We start from the raw sequence: 13,212 nt of genomic DNA on the forward strand, positions 1-13,212 counted from the left end.
ACCTCGGTCGGACTCGAACCCGCACCCATTGGTGTTGCAGCCGCGGATTATACTACTGCGCGATCTCGCGACCGCTGCGTAGGGTATATAGCTATATAATCATGCCAGTATGGCAACAATCGGCATTATGTAATCCACGTGACGTATAGTTACTTACATGCTTGGTGTTGTTTGTTCTACTTATCCCTGTTATTATCGGTGGTGAGTAAGGTAGTATTACGCTCCACAGCTGTAACATCAATAAATTCATCGGCGATTGGACATTTCTATTCTAGGCGTTCTCAACCAGGGTCCGTAGACCCCTTCGAGGTGCGAAGCACCACATCAGGGGGTACGAGATGCATTGTGGATTTAGGCCTGTATGCCGTGGAATGGCCAATTTATTCAACTGGAAAATGGTCTTCGCGCTATGTACGCGCGACTTCATGTGAATGGGCTTTCTGATTTTATTATAGGTACCACTAGAAATTGTGTTGCAAATGGACAGAGCCTACGAGAAATGTTATTGGAAGCACAGGCGGTACGATCGGTATGGTTAAGAAACAATCCTATTACTATGGCTCAATAATGATTATATTTAAGTTGCTTTTGATATGTTCCAATAATAATCGAAGGCAAAATCCAACGCTGATTTAATTTGGCTTTGGCAATGGCAGTAACAATAGCCAACTAATCACGACTATATCAAAACCCGGATTAGGCTACACCGCTCAAATGCACTGATATCAGATCAATCTTCAGTAGATTTTAAGATATTCTATATAAAATTGTGGCACGTCAAAGTTCCTCTAGTTGCAATGTTATTACCCGACAGTTTGACGATGTCATGACTCATGATGCATTATAGATAACTAACCTACGGATAGATACGCAACACCCGTCGTCACGCTTGCTTGCCCGGAGGGAATTACTGCTCAGCAATCTGAACGCAGCATAATTGCTAATCCCAAAGCTGATGACCTGAGCGCTCAAATTGAATAAAGTTGATCTTATTTGAAAGCTACTGTCGCATTGATTTCGAAAATATACATTAAAATCTGATCAGGGCAGCGGAAACCACTTAAAATTCACCTCAAAGTCTGAAAATCTGCATTGTTGTAAAAAATCGCAACCATGCAAGGCTCATTGTCATGGTCTTTGTGCTACGTCTCTACCATTGTTAGCAACAATGCCGATTTTCAGACTTTGAAGGCTATTTCGAGCTAGTTCCGTTCCCCTAATGAACTTTTAATGTAGATTTTCCGAATCAACGCGACAGTAGCTTTCACATAAGATCAACTCTATTTAATTTGAGCGCGTAGGTCGTCAGCTATGGGATTAGCAAATATGCTGCGTTCAGATTGCTGAGCACTAATTTCCTCCGGGCAAGAGAGCGTGACGACGGCTGTTGCGTATCTATCCGTAGGTTAGTTATCTATAGATGCATCCTCTCGCATGATGTCTATAACCCAATATTTTAACCTTTTTTTCCCGGCCTAAAAACAATTTTATTCAAATATTTGAAAATGTGATTTTTTCCGTGTCAAGCGTGAATAGTACAGTAGTAAATTACATTTTCACAATGTTTGTGGAATGCCTTTCTGCAAGCCCCCGTCAAATAAGCCCTACTTAGATATTATACATTGAATGTCGCTATTATTGAAGCTGCGGCCCGCGGCGTCATCAAAAACTAGGAAATTGGCCCGCGAGCACATTCGAGTTTGAGACCTCTGGTCTATAGGTAGGTATATTTGCTAAGTGATGTGTCAGCAGTGTAGCACTCTGATAAGTTATTTCTCATAAATCAACTCAACATATTGAAAGAAATCAACTGTATTTTAAAATATATTTCCATTATCGCAAGCACAAGGCATATGCTAATATATATCACAGCAATTAGACATCTAAATATATAGATGTGAAGCAGTGGTTCGTAACCGTGTCTCCAGCGCCCCCAGGGGGCAATATGGATTTTTAGGAGGGCAAAAACGCCCAGCGGGCAATATGGAGGGGTCCTGGGTCCAGGGGGCAGTGTGGGGGGAGCTCAACCCTCGCAGTAGATGGTGCAGTATTACAATGACATATAATTATATAGTAGAATAATAGCTCTATACATTGGTGAGTTCTCATTGCAAACTCAACAAAATCGGCCAAATCACAACTTTTATCGTTGCACTCATCGCGAAATATCCACCGATGATGTTTCCGTGAGAGAGATCAGATTTATTTCCGCCTGTGCCATTGAGATGATTTGACGATGGAGATGCGATACAACTTATTTTCTCCCCAATGCTATCCCTGGATGCTCAGCCTAGCTGGATATTCGCGGACACCAGTTTTCGAGTTTCTGTTCTGACCTGGCCGGGGATTCAACCCACGACCTATCGATTGAGAGGCCGGACGCACAACCATTACACTATCTCGCTCGGTGAATGCAGTGGTTTTTTTTTAATTCATTTATAATTGAATTGCCACGTTAAAACACAGCCGTCCCGTTTCGACACCTCGCTATCTTTTCATTGTGTCGCAGTCTTCTGGTGTTTTGAAATGATGAACATATAAATAAACTGATACTGATACTGATAGCTCGGGTTATTTTCCACAAAATGTTTTTAACTAGGTATTGTATCCTAGAGCGCACTGCCTGTCGAAATTGAAAAGGCACTGTACTGTACAGCTTTCGAGAGTGATGCAACTTGCACATTAAAGATGTTTTGAGGAATTTTGGTCAAAATGATTAACTAAATATACTTGTATTTGCGAGCTACATAATTAAATCGTTAGAATATTTCTTCATCGTATCATAAAAGTTGATAATTAGTGTCGTGATCCACATTCATGTTAAAGTTGCAAGCTTGGTGAAGTAAGTAAGCTTGGTCTCCCGCTCGTGTGCCAGTTTAGAGGGCCATAATGGCATACGTCATCACCTCAGCAATTCCATAGAATCGGAGGATCTTCGCCAAGGCTAACTGAGCCAAATGCTTTCGCGAAGTCGACACGACGCCCACAACATTCTTTTTAATTGAGCGGCAAGTGTCAATGATTGTAAGCCGTGCCAGGATGTGCTCTGTTGTATCGCGGGAGGGCCGAAATCTATTCTGAAGATTCAGGAACTTGGTAGACAGTTGCTCATTCAGGAGCAGTACTCGGTAGAACAGACTAGACGCCGTGTGCATGAAGGAGATGTCTATGTAGTGTGCTGGGTCACTCGCTGCGCCGTTCTATTAGATCGCCACGAGTTCGATCTCGAGCCACTGGGGCAGCACCATGCCGCCTTCGAGGACGCCATTTATGACGTCGAGGAGCAACGGTGCAACGCCCGACGGTTCAACGCCTATGCAGCCATTGCGATGGCTTTCGTGCCGATGCCCTTGAATTGTGGTACTGCACGCGTGGCTGTCTTGCGCTCATCTACGGTGCTCAGGGTTGTTTTAATCGCTAGAGGATTTGCTGCTAGTGAAGACGGTGCCACGAGCACATGGATGCCTGGTGCAGGTGTGGATAAGAGGTTCTCGAAGTGTGCGACGAGGTCTTCCGTACAGGCCTTCACGCGGGTCCTCTTAGATCCATCTAGTTATTCACCGATGGCTTTCCAGGCTGCTCTTCATCGGCCTGCTTCCAATTCATTTTTCACGTTAAAAGCAATAGCTTCGACTCTTCCTTGCGAACAGTGTTGTTACCGTGGGTTAGGCAGAGCATTGCATCGTTATCATCGAAATATGCTTCCAGTGTTCCAGAGGTGCACGCGGCACGTCTGAGAGCCACGAGGTTCTGGCGCGCACTGAGCACTACCGGGTCAGATTCCCAGGAAAATTTTGGCAGTGACGTGCTACGGGCCTCATCGAGCGTTTCACGGGCTTCATCCTTGACTGCTGCCACAAACGGCGCAATGGTGGTCTGTATTTTGGATCTTGAGGACGTGGAGTGGTGCATGATAAAGACATTCATGCGTCCTTGAGATCAAACCAATTTGGTAGGGGATCTCTCAGTACACGCTTCGCGGCGAACTGGGGGCTTCCACAAAGCGTGGCCAACCGCATGCGGTGGTCACTCCTGATCGTTAGCATGAGCACCGTCCCAAAGTTCGTGAAGTGACGCCGTGAGGAAGCTTTGCAGCAGATATAATCCCGCCGTGTGTTGCGTTGGCGCATACCGTTAAATGTCGTCCTGCGCTTCGGCTTCATATGGAAGTTAGCGTTGAGAGGGATGAGATCGCAGCGGTCGAGTAGATTGGTAAAATGCTCAGAGTTGCTGTTAAAGTGGCCAGCTGGGAAGCGAATTCGCTGCGAGCGCTCTGCCAGCGTGGCATTCATGTCCCCAAGCAACATGGTTATGTCGCGCTTCGAGTAGGAGGAGATAGTACCTTCTAATTCAGGGGTGTCAAACATTCGACCGACCGCTGGCCGCATCCGGCCCGCCAGACCATTTCATCCAGCCCGCTAGGTCAGTCTGACTAAATTGAAAAGTCGTGTATTATACAGCGCATTTCTGATAGAAGTAAATGTCAAACATGTTCATCGGCCAAATTATAACCATCTGACGATAGTGTTGAGTTTTCACTCAAGTATTCAGCAGGATCACGTCGGTGTATTGACACGACATTGTGGAGAGGCAAAAAAAGTGCACACTCGGTTCAGAGTCTTTTTGGAGAAAATGGACCAAATAATAGTTATTCACAGAAGGCGGAAAAGACAATCCAAAACCGGCACATGTAAAATACAAGTAGACATGTAGCTACAAGAAGAATAAAATTCAAATATATCTGGTCGCACTGCTGCTTATGTTACTCAGACCCAAAAGGACGCAACCCCAATCTGCAGAGAAATCGAATGGTGAATTGGTGATTTTGAAAATGATTAACGAAATTCCAGCCCCTTCGTTTACAATCTCTTACATTCCCCACCGCGAATACGCAGGTCCAATGATGCATCACGATTAAAGCAATAAGGAGAATAATGAAATATTTCAGCTTATATCGCCGTTGGAGACTATGTTTTAAGTCAGTGGTTCCCAACCTTTTTCGTCTTGTGCCCCCCTTGGCCGATATTTGAGCTAAAATCCCCCCTATGAAAAAGTTGCCTTTGACTAAAAAAGGTGCTTTCTAACGCACAACCATTTGTTGACTCAGCAATTAATGGCCAAACATATTCAGATTAGATATGTCCGAACTATATCGAATTCGGACCGCACTACACTGTGGTAAAGTACCGTTAAATTTGACCTGTTTTTGCCGGTCGAGTAGCCGCTGACGAAAAATAAATCCGCTTGCTATGGACTTGAGTTGAATCGATGAATTTGGTATGTGGTTTTTCACGTTACCTCATATGTTGGCTTAAAAAGTTGAAAAATTTCACTAGTGGCCTTGTGCCGAATTCGGCTAGACTTTTTAGCTTAGTGGCATTTTGATCGAGAGGCTGTCGCGGGCCCGACGAAATCGTTTCGTGAGCCTCACTTTATCAGGGGGTGTAGTATCTACGGAAGGCATACAAACATACACCTAGCTTAAAATCCGCCAAAGAAACATACAATTGTAAAGAACTAATTTCTACTTGACAGTTCTATACCATAAAAATCTAAAAACCTCGTGAACCCAGTGTATCTTCCGATACAATGCCAAAGCCAGATTCTACATTAAAAATTTAAGCCAGATTCCCCCCTAAAAGTTTTAAAATTCCCACCGAATGGGAACCACTGTTTTAAGTGGTTTATAACTGTATTCAATTGACCAATCATCGCATTTTGCCAATTCCATTGTTTGTGAGTAATGGTGTTTCTAGAATAGAGCCCATATGATTCGTGATATAGGTCTAATATGTAATGATATTTTGCACAGCAGTTGATAACAAAGCATTCCAATGAAAAACAAAGGTATGTATTTTGAGTTAACATTTTGGATCATTTGACTCGTCCGGCCCGCAAGTGATCAAAATTTGTGAATCTGGAACGCGACCGTTGAGGTTGACACCCCTGTTCTAGTTGGTCGTAGAAGGCGAGCGTATCAGTTGGGAAGGCAGTGGTGTTCGGAGATGTTGCCCGATACGCACACATTAGGTGTAGTTTGCGGCGATCGAGTGGAATACTGGTTGTGATAATCCGGCTGTTTACTGTTTATAACGTAAATACTTGCCTCAGCGTTGAAACGTCCGGACATGATTAGACCGACGCCTCCGACTCCGCCTTGGTTGGCAGATTACTGGACCATGATGATGCCTGCGCCTAGGTCTTTATCGTGGAATGAATCAGTGAAGTGCTGGAGATGTTCTTGGATTGCCAATGCATCAATCTTGAGGTCAGTCACAATTGCGACTGATTCTTCCTGGCGCCACACAGAGTTCAGATTTCTTGTGTTCAGAGTTCCAAGTTTAACCTTTGCTCTTAGGCTAATTCTCGAGGGCACCGCCCGGCAGACCCCGTTCATTCTATTAATATTGTACCACTCGGTGAGTACGCAGTTCCTTAAGGGGCACTGCAATCTAAAAATGATGTGGTCTCAAATTGTAGCGCAAAACGAAATATTTTGGTTGCAGTCGTTTCTTCTGAACGCCACCGTAATGGAGCTGCAATGTATTGAAATTTCCACAGTTGCATCACGCTCCAGCAGTCACGCAAGGATCGGACTTTATATAGTTGTCAGCCGATGTTATGAAGGAAATAGAATACACTAGGCCCGATTTTGACATAAATCTCGTAAGTGGACATCTTCCGTTGAACGCGGTATCTAAACCCCCTCGGCGTGTACGACATATTACCACATTGCAGCAACAATACGGTGGCGGTCTGAAGAAAACGGCTGCGGCGAAAATTTTTCTTTCGTTGACTCCTTCAATTTGAGACCACATCAATTTTACGATGCATTGGCCCTTTAAGGTAGTAGAGTCTTCGACTCATACTTTGCGACTTGGTCTACTATGTCTACTGCCTATATACTGCGCTGCACGTCCGAGTTGTACGTAATCATTACAGGCAATCAGCTGGTGAAGCGATAAATACACGTCTGCACTCGGCCACTGACTTTAGTGACTATGCTTGTCATAGCAACTGCTCGAAATAGCCCCTGTATCCAGAGGTGGTCAAAGTAGTCAAGAAATCTACTCAAGTACAAGTAGAAGTACTTGTTTCATAAGCAACCTGAAACTACTTGAAGTAGAAGTAGATTTGTCTGACTTTGAAAGTACTCAAGTAAGTAAGTAGTTTACAAAATGATCCTGATTGGATCGGTTATAAAAAGGTAAAATTGAGCTATGTGATAGGTGACGAGCTTGATTCATATTGATGCATAACAGCAGGTATCCAATTTTCGATAGCATGAGCATTCGCCCACATCGTGGGATGAAAGTGATAGTATTGATAACGAAATGCGATGCTAATCCTCTGTTTTATCCAACAGCGCGTTTTGGGAAATAGCATGGCCATCCCCCATATTATAAGGCCCGCATTTTAGTCGAAGAACAATACGGAGAAGTTGTATAGGATACGGTGTAAACACTTTGCGCGACTACTAAACGTTAATAAGAAATATGGTGGACCGTAAAAATGCCATATTGCGTAGCTTTATTTCTAGAAATTAAAGGCATTACTGCACTTGCTTTTATACTTCAACATGTATGTTATCCAGACAGAAGAACTGATATTAATTATAACTTAAAGTATATGATGCTGGGAATAGAAAGTGGAATATTAATACTACTTCTAAAAGCAGAATATGTATTTCATGTTTTTAGTCCAGAAAGTTACAAAGGTGGTATGCTAAAAAAGCTCTAAAACTAAAAAAAGTCCACTCTTCCAGATTAGGACACGCCATATGGACATGCTAAATTACGATATGACAAGAAAATGCTAGATTGCGAAACATTAGTTTCAAACGTTATGATGAGCCATATATACTGTGATGAATTATTTTATATGGGCGAAGGGCGAAAATGGGGCGTGAGCGGAACCACGCCAACCCTCCACCTAAATTATATTCACCGATACTTTCGTGAAATGATACTGGTTACTCCGTAACCCCTGCGCGCGAAGCGCGACGAAAATTCTGGGCTCTACTAAACTTTTATGAAAATTAAATGTTAAAACTCCGTGAAAACAGCTCCGAAATTCCTCAGGCTATCTTCCTGATTGAAAGATTGAACTACTTCTACTTGACAAACTGAAAATAGCGACAAGTAAGTAAGTAGATCACAAAATATTAGGAAGTAGAAGTAGCGAAAATCAGATCTACTTGAGTAAGTACCAGAAGTAGAGTAAAACTACTTGAGTACTTCGAAAAAGTAGAAGTACTTCGTTACTGACCACCTCTGCCTGTATCACAGTAACAGAGATTTAGTTTTCACCTATTTGTGGTCTCTTCAGTGACCGTTAGTCGCAGTGATACATAATTCAATTTTACAAGTAAACATTGCCACCGATTTGCCGCTAAAAGTATACGATTCCTCGACCGTCCAATTTTCGAATCTACTTGGGCACTCTTCGGATTATACATACTACATACATTTGAAGTTTATTTAAAAATGGAAGAAAAATAGCTATACCTATACTTTTGATTGCGTATAATTCAAGTAATTACTCGTCCGACTGACCACCTCTGAGTAAAAATGACTGTTCATCAGCATTTAAAAGGCATTGCTTACATATGCACTAGACATGTCGCGCACAGATTAAATATTGATCCAATTTTACTGCATAATTTAATACAAGTACAGCATACCACAATTAACATTGACTTACCTTCATAGCAAATTTCCCTACTAATAGTGCCAATGACGACGAATGGATGGTCATGGTGCTGTAAGTCTTCACTTTAGCAATGGCTGGAATCGATTGCGCAACGGACAGCGCATCAGCTGCGTCACAATCTACCTTCACTTTTATCGACGTGACTTTCGTCATATGATGAGCCAGAAGAGGAGCGCATTGGCGTAGTATTCGAAGATCCCTGACATCGGTAATCGGTATTCTTTTATTCTTCGTTCCAATGAACTTTCGCAGTAAATTTTGTAGACCACACAACGTGTCTTCATCTATATATTATTATCATAAATAGTGGATTCATATGGCGGTCAGGCAGATTAGCGCTTTAAGCTCACGTATATTTGATATTGAAGTTACAGCTTTCCATTGGTCTTCGTCTGCAATGATTGCCACTCCAAGCAAAATATAATTGGGAATCTCGGTGGAAGATAGTATTTCCCGTAGAATCTTGTAGTTTTTGATTTTTTCCATTGAGAGCCAATGAAATGCAGCTAGGATATCCTGAAAAGAATTGAAATCAACATTGTATAGTTTGAGTTTAAGGTACATAGGTTTACAGATGCTTTTTAACATCTGTGCCTGGTATCAAATTAATTATAAAACCACTAATACCTCTTATCAAAGCAGTGCAAATTACTAACCGAAGGTGTAAAATGCTCAGGACATTATTATTCCACGGTATTTCGGCAGACTGTGCATAATGATGTCACATGTACGTGTGTGAAGCGAGTGGCGCAGTGTGCTAAGCGACACCGTCACGACTCCAATGGTTGGTGGTTCGAGTCTCGGCTCTGCCATGTTTCTATGTGTCGAAGGTTTATCTGGGCTCCTCATCGCCGATCCCGCTGTTAACGCAGCGCCTTGAAAAAGCCCAGAGGAAGAGTGAGCCGAGCTCCGAAGTCGGCAGCAGAGACCAGCAAGAGGACGCATGAAAGCGAGAGCGAATGGAAGAGTGGATGTGCGCGAGCATGAAAGTCGCCCAGAGCATGCAAAAAGCAAAGAAACTGAACTTTACGAATGCATTGTCGTGGCGCACAAGGCCTAAACATGCGTTAAGCGCCACTGTCGTTGTTGTGTGATTATAATAATAATAATAACATGTAGGTGTAGCGACGCAAGTCAATGACGGGCGAATGTCTCAAAGCCGGACTATGATGGGATCACATTTATTGATCATGGACGTTTTAGTAGCCTACTAGCCAACAAAAACGGTATTCAGGGGAATACGTATGTAAAGTATATACTAATAAGGCCAATGTTTAATTCAGAGTATTAATAATATATTTTGATTATATAGCGGACAAGAGGTACCAAAATAACAACATGTAACGAAGTAATTGTACCAACGGGCACGTCCGAACATGTTTAATTATTAATTACGTGGCCTTCATTTTCCAAGAGAACAGCTGACTCAGCGCTACTGGTAAATCTGATTACGTGGGCTGCGAGGATAAAAAGTTTATAGCGACATATATATTCAATTACCAGCTATTAATTCATGCATTAAACAAATCTTTCCTGACCATCGAAATCACGCGACGGGGTTCTTGGGGGAGAAGTCCCAGAAGTTTGATTTATCACGCTATGGGTGCGCAAGACGTCTTTTAGGGGGGCTGACGACGTGCTGTTACGGCCCCCCTTCTTACCCATCGTCTATATTATAGTCCTTACAATTTGGGGGGGGGCGGCGCTAGAGCACCATAATGTTTGAAAGGGGACGATGGAGGAAAAAAGGTTAAAAACCACTGATCTACAGTATTAGCTGCTTCGACATTATGCAATTGGTATGATACTGTTGCGTTTCAAGAGGACATTGACATGGCACATTCCGAGATGAAAACACTCGCATTCCTAATGTACCTGAAAGAGAACAGCAGAGGTCACATTATATGCGATATATATGCATTATATTTTCGTTTTCTTTAAAAATTATATTTTATTGGTTTTGCTCCGTTACTACTCTGTTGTTGCATATATTACAAACTTCATTTTGTCAACAGTAATTTATTACCATGCATTAGATGTGTATTGTGGTGGATTTTATTCTCTAATTCGGAGAGATGTTGGGGTTCCGCGAATGCCGGCATATTAGCGAAAGTGTTCCACAGGATAGTAAAGGTTAGGAACCATAGATTTATCAATTTAATGACTGTAAGAAAAGAACAGTGTGAAAAAAACAGTGATAAAAATCAAAGGTGGATCGACCGTTTACCGCGCAACGATCGATTTTGTCCACAGTGTATTGGAGAAGTGTTCTCAAATGTAATTATTTATCAAGGCGCTACATGAATATGTTGCATAATTTCTGGAATGCCCAAGTGTAGTGAATGTTTATAATGTGCATGCCGTATTCGTAAAGCCATGTGCAAAAACATTTTTCATGAAACGCTTATGAATGGAAAAATATAAGTGAATGCAAAGACATATAGATCATTCTGTGATCACTATGAAACTATTACCTTCAATTTTCAATGTTAAGGATTTTACCTGGCCCAGAAGCCACTGATTCAAGTGCGTGACCGTAAATATGGCTTCGGATATGACAACACCTTGCACGTTAATGTCATGAGATACCTAACCTAGTGGCGAGATGGCCTTCGATCAGGTGATCGTGCCGAGAAAATAATTCTGCAAATATAGGCACAACTTCGCCGGGGTGGCGAGATAGCGCAGTGGTGTAATCCGCGGCTGCAACACGAATGGGTTGCGGGTTGGAGTCCGACCGAGTTCGACATCAGAATTCCTATACCCAACTGTTGGAGGTTTATCTCGGCTCCTCCTCGCGAAAGCGATGTCTTACAAAAAGCCTAGAAGTGGGCCGCGCTATAGGTCGGCAGTTACGGAATACAAATGAGGAATATCGGCGTGTTGTAAATGACCATAGTAGTCGACCAACACCATGGATACCGCAAAAACAAAAACTTCTCCAGTAGTTGATATTTTACTCACTCGAATAGCTTCGCTAATAAATCTATAACGAAGATGGTGGTCCTTTATGGTCTTTCGCGAAAATTTTCCGTGATTTGGATCAAACGTCATTGAAATGTAATGAGCCATTGCATAAGCGTTGTTCTTATCAGAATCGCGTATTACTAAATCCACTGTTCCCCTTGTGGCTGCATCGTGTGCGGCGGCCATTACAAACTTCATCTGGTTGCTTCCAATATTCTCATTGCGGGAATGGTGTGCGCCGAAGTAGTCTATCGCATCAACAAGAATTTCTATAGCGGACATTGTTTCGTTCTCTTTGATTTGACCTGCCAGGTGTATCAGCAGAGCCGGCGTCTTGCACATGTCTTTTATATATGGATAAGAATACAGAATTAGACCAACACGTTGCCGCTCGCCAATGAGTCGTACGAGGATATCCATCACGTCCTTTTTGTCGAAGCCCACGATGTTGACGATTTGTACGGTCATGACATTTGGATATTTACGAAGCCATTGTGGCGTCGTAGTACAGATTACCCACATCCCTTTGTAGATGTTGCACCGAAGAAGGTTAATTATTATGGAAAGGGGGTGTTCTGGTTCGTCTATTCTTATCTTTGCTGCTATATTTGAGTCACTCTCGTCTACGTCAATGTCGTCAATAACGACTACAACTTGAGTTGGATTATCAGCTATCCATTTCTCTAAGGTTTTTGATGTTTCTTCAGTTTTTAAAATATTGTGGAATTGATCCCTAAACAACAGATCAAATGCTCGGTATTTCCTTTTCCAGTTAATGTCATCTCGTTTAATGAACACGGTAAGTTTGATATCTGAGGGTCCGACAATTTCACCTCTCATAGCTCGATTCGCATACTTTATTGCAGTGGTAGTCTTCCCGTACCCTGGCCCGCCTACCAGTAGCACCGTTGTTGAGGTTTGGTCATTCGGACATTGATGTACCGTCTCCAGCGACACTGCGTTGTGTACCTCCCTTTCTTCCTCACTAGCCTTATTCGCACTATTTTTCCTCCATTTCCCAAATGCCAAGCGTCGATAACCGATGTCGTACTCATTCTTAAGTAGTGTGAGATCGATTTGTGAATGGTCGTTTTGCTCCTTTAGGTTTTCAACTTTCTTTTTCGTCTCTTCGTTAATCTTATGCCCGATACCTGTTGTGACATTTGACTTAAATCTGTGAACATGGATAGCGTAACGGTGGACAAATCACGGTCTTCAAGTGAGTTAACATAATATGGAAATATAACATGGTGCACGAAGTTGTCGAATTTTATTTCTCGTGTATGTGATATGGTAACGACGACCATCACTTAATTTCGGCACTGCATAATAAATTATTTGCAGCTGCGCTATAGCCTACTGCAGTAATTGGCATAGATTGTATAAAACGTACTGTAGTTATACCTTAATTAAGGTTAGTTGTATATCGTTTGTAATATATTGAGCAATTTTAATTTTTCTGCTAAGCTTATCTGCACCAATCTGTCCTAGGAGATACACGCAATTGTACGTTATTAAAAGCTTATATGAAGC

The 13,212-nt window shown here is 42.3% G+C and overlaps 1 protein-coding gene across 1 annotated transcript in view; it reads right to left on the reverse strand.

Moving 5' to 3' along the window:
- The window catches only part of LOC145439116 (uncharacterized), a 289,490-nt gene that overhangs the window by 210,302 nt on the left and 65,976 nt on the right, over positions 1 to 13,212 (reverse strand). The gene's annotated exons all lie outside the window — the stretch shown is intronic.

This window comes from Botryllus schlosseri, chromosome 1 (assembly GCF_051294905.1).
Source record: "Botryllus schlosseri isolate E-star chromosome 1, Bs_hap1, whole genome shotgun sequence".
Classification (NCBI taxonomy): domain Eukaryota; kingdom Metazoa; phylum Chordata; class Ascidiacea; order Stolidobranchia; family Styelidae; genus Botryllus; species Botryllus schlosseri.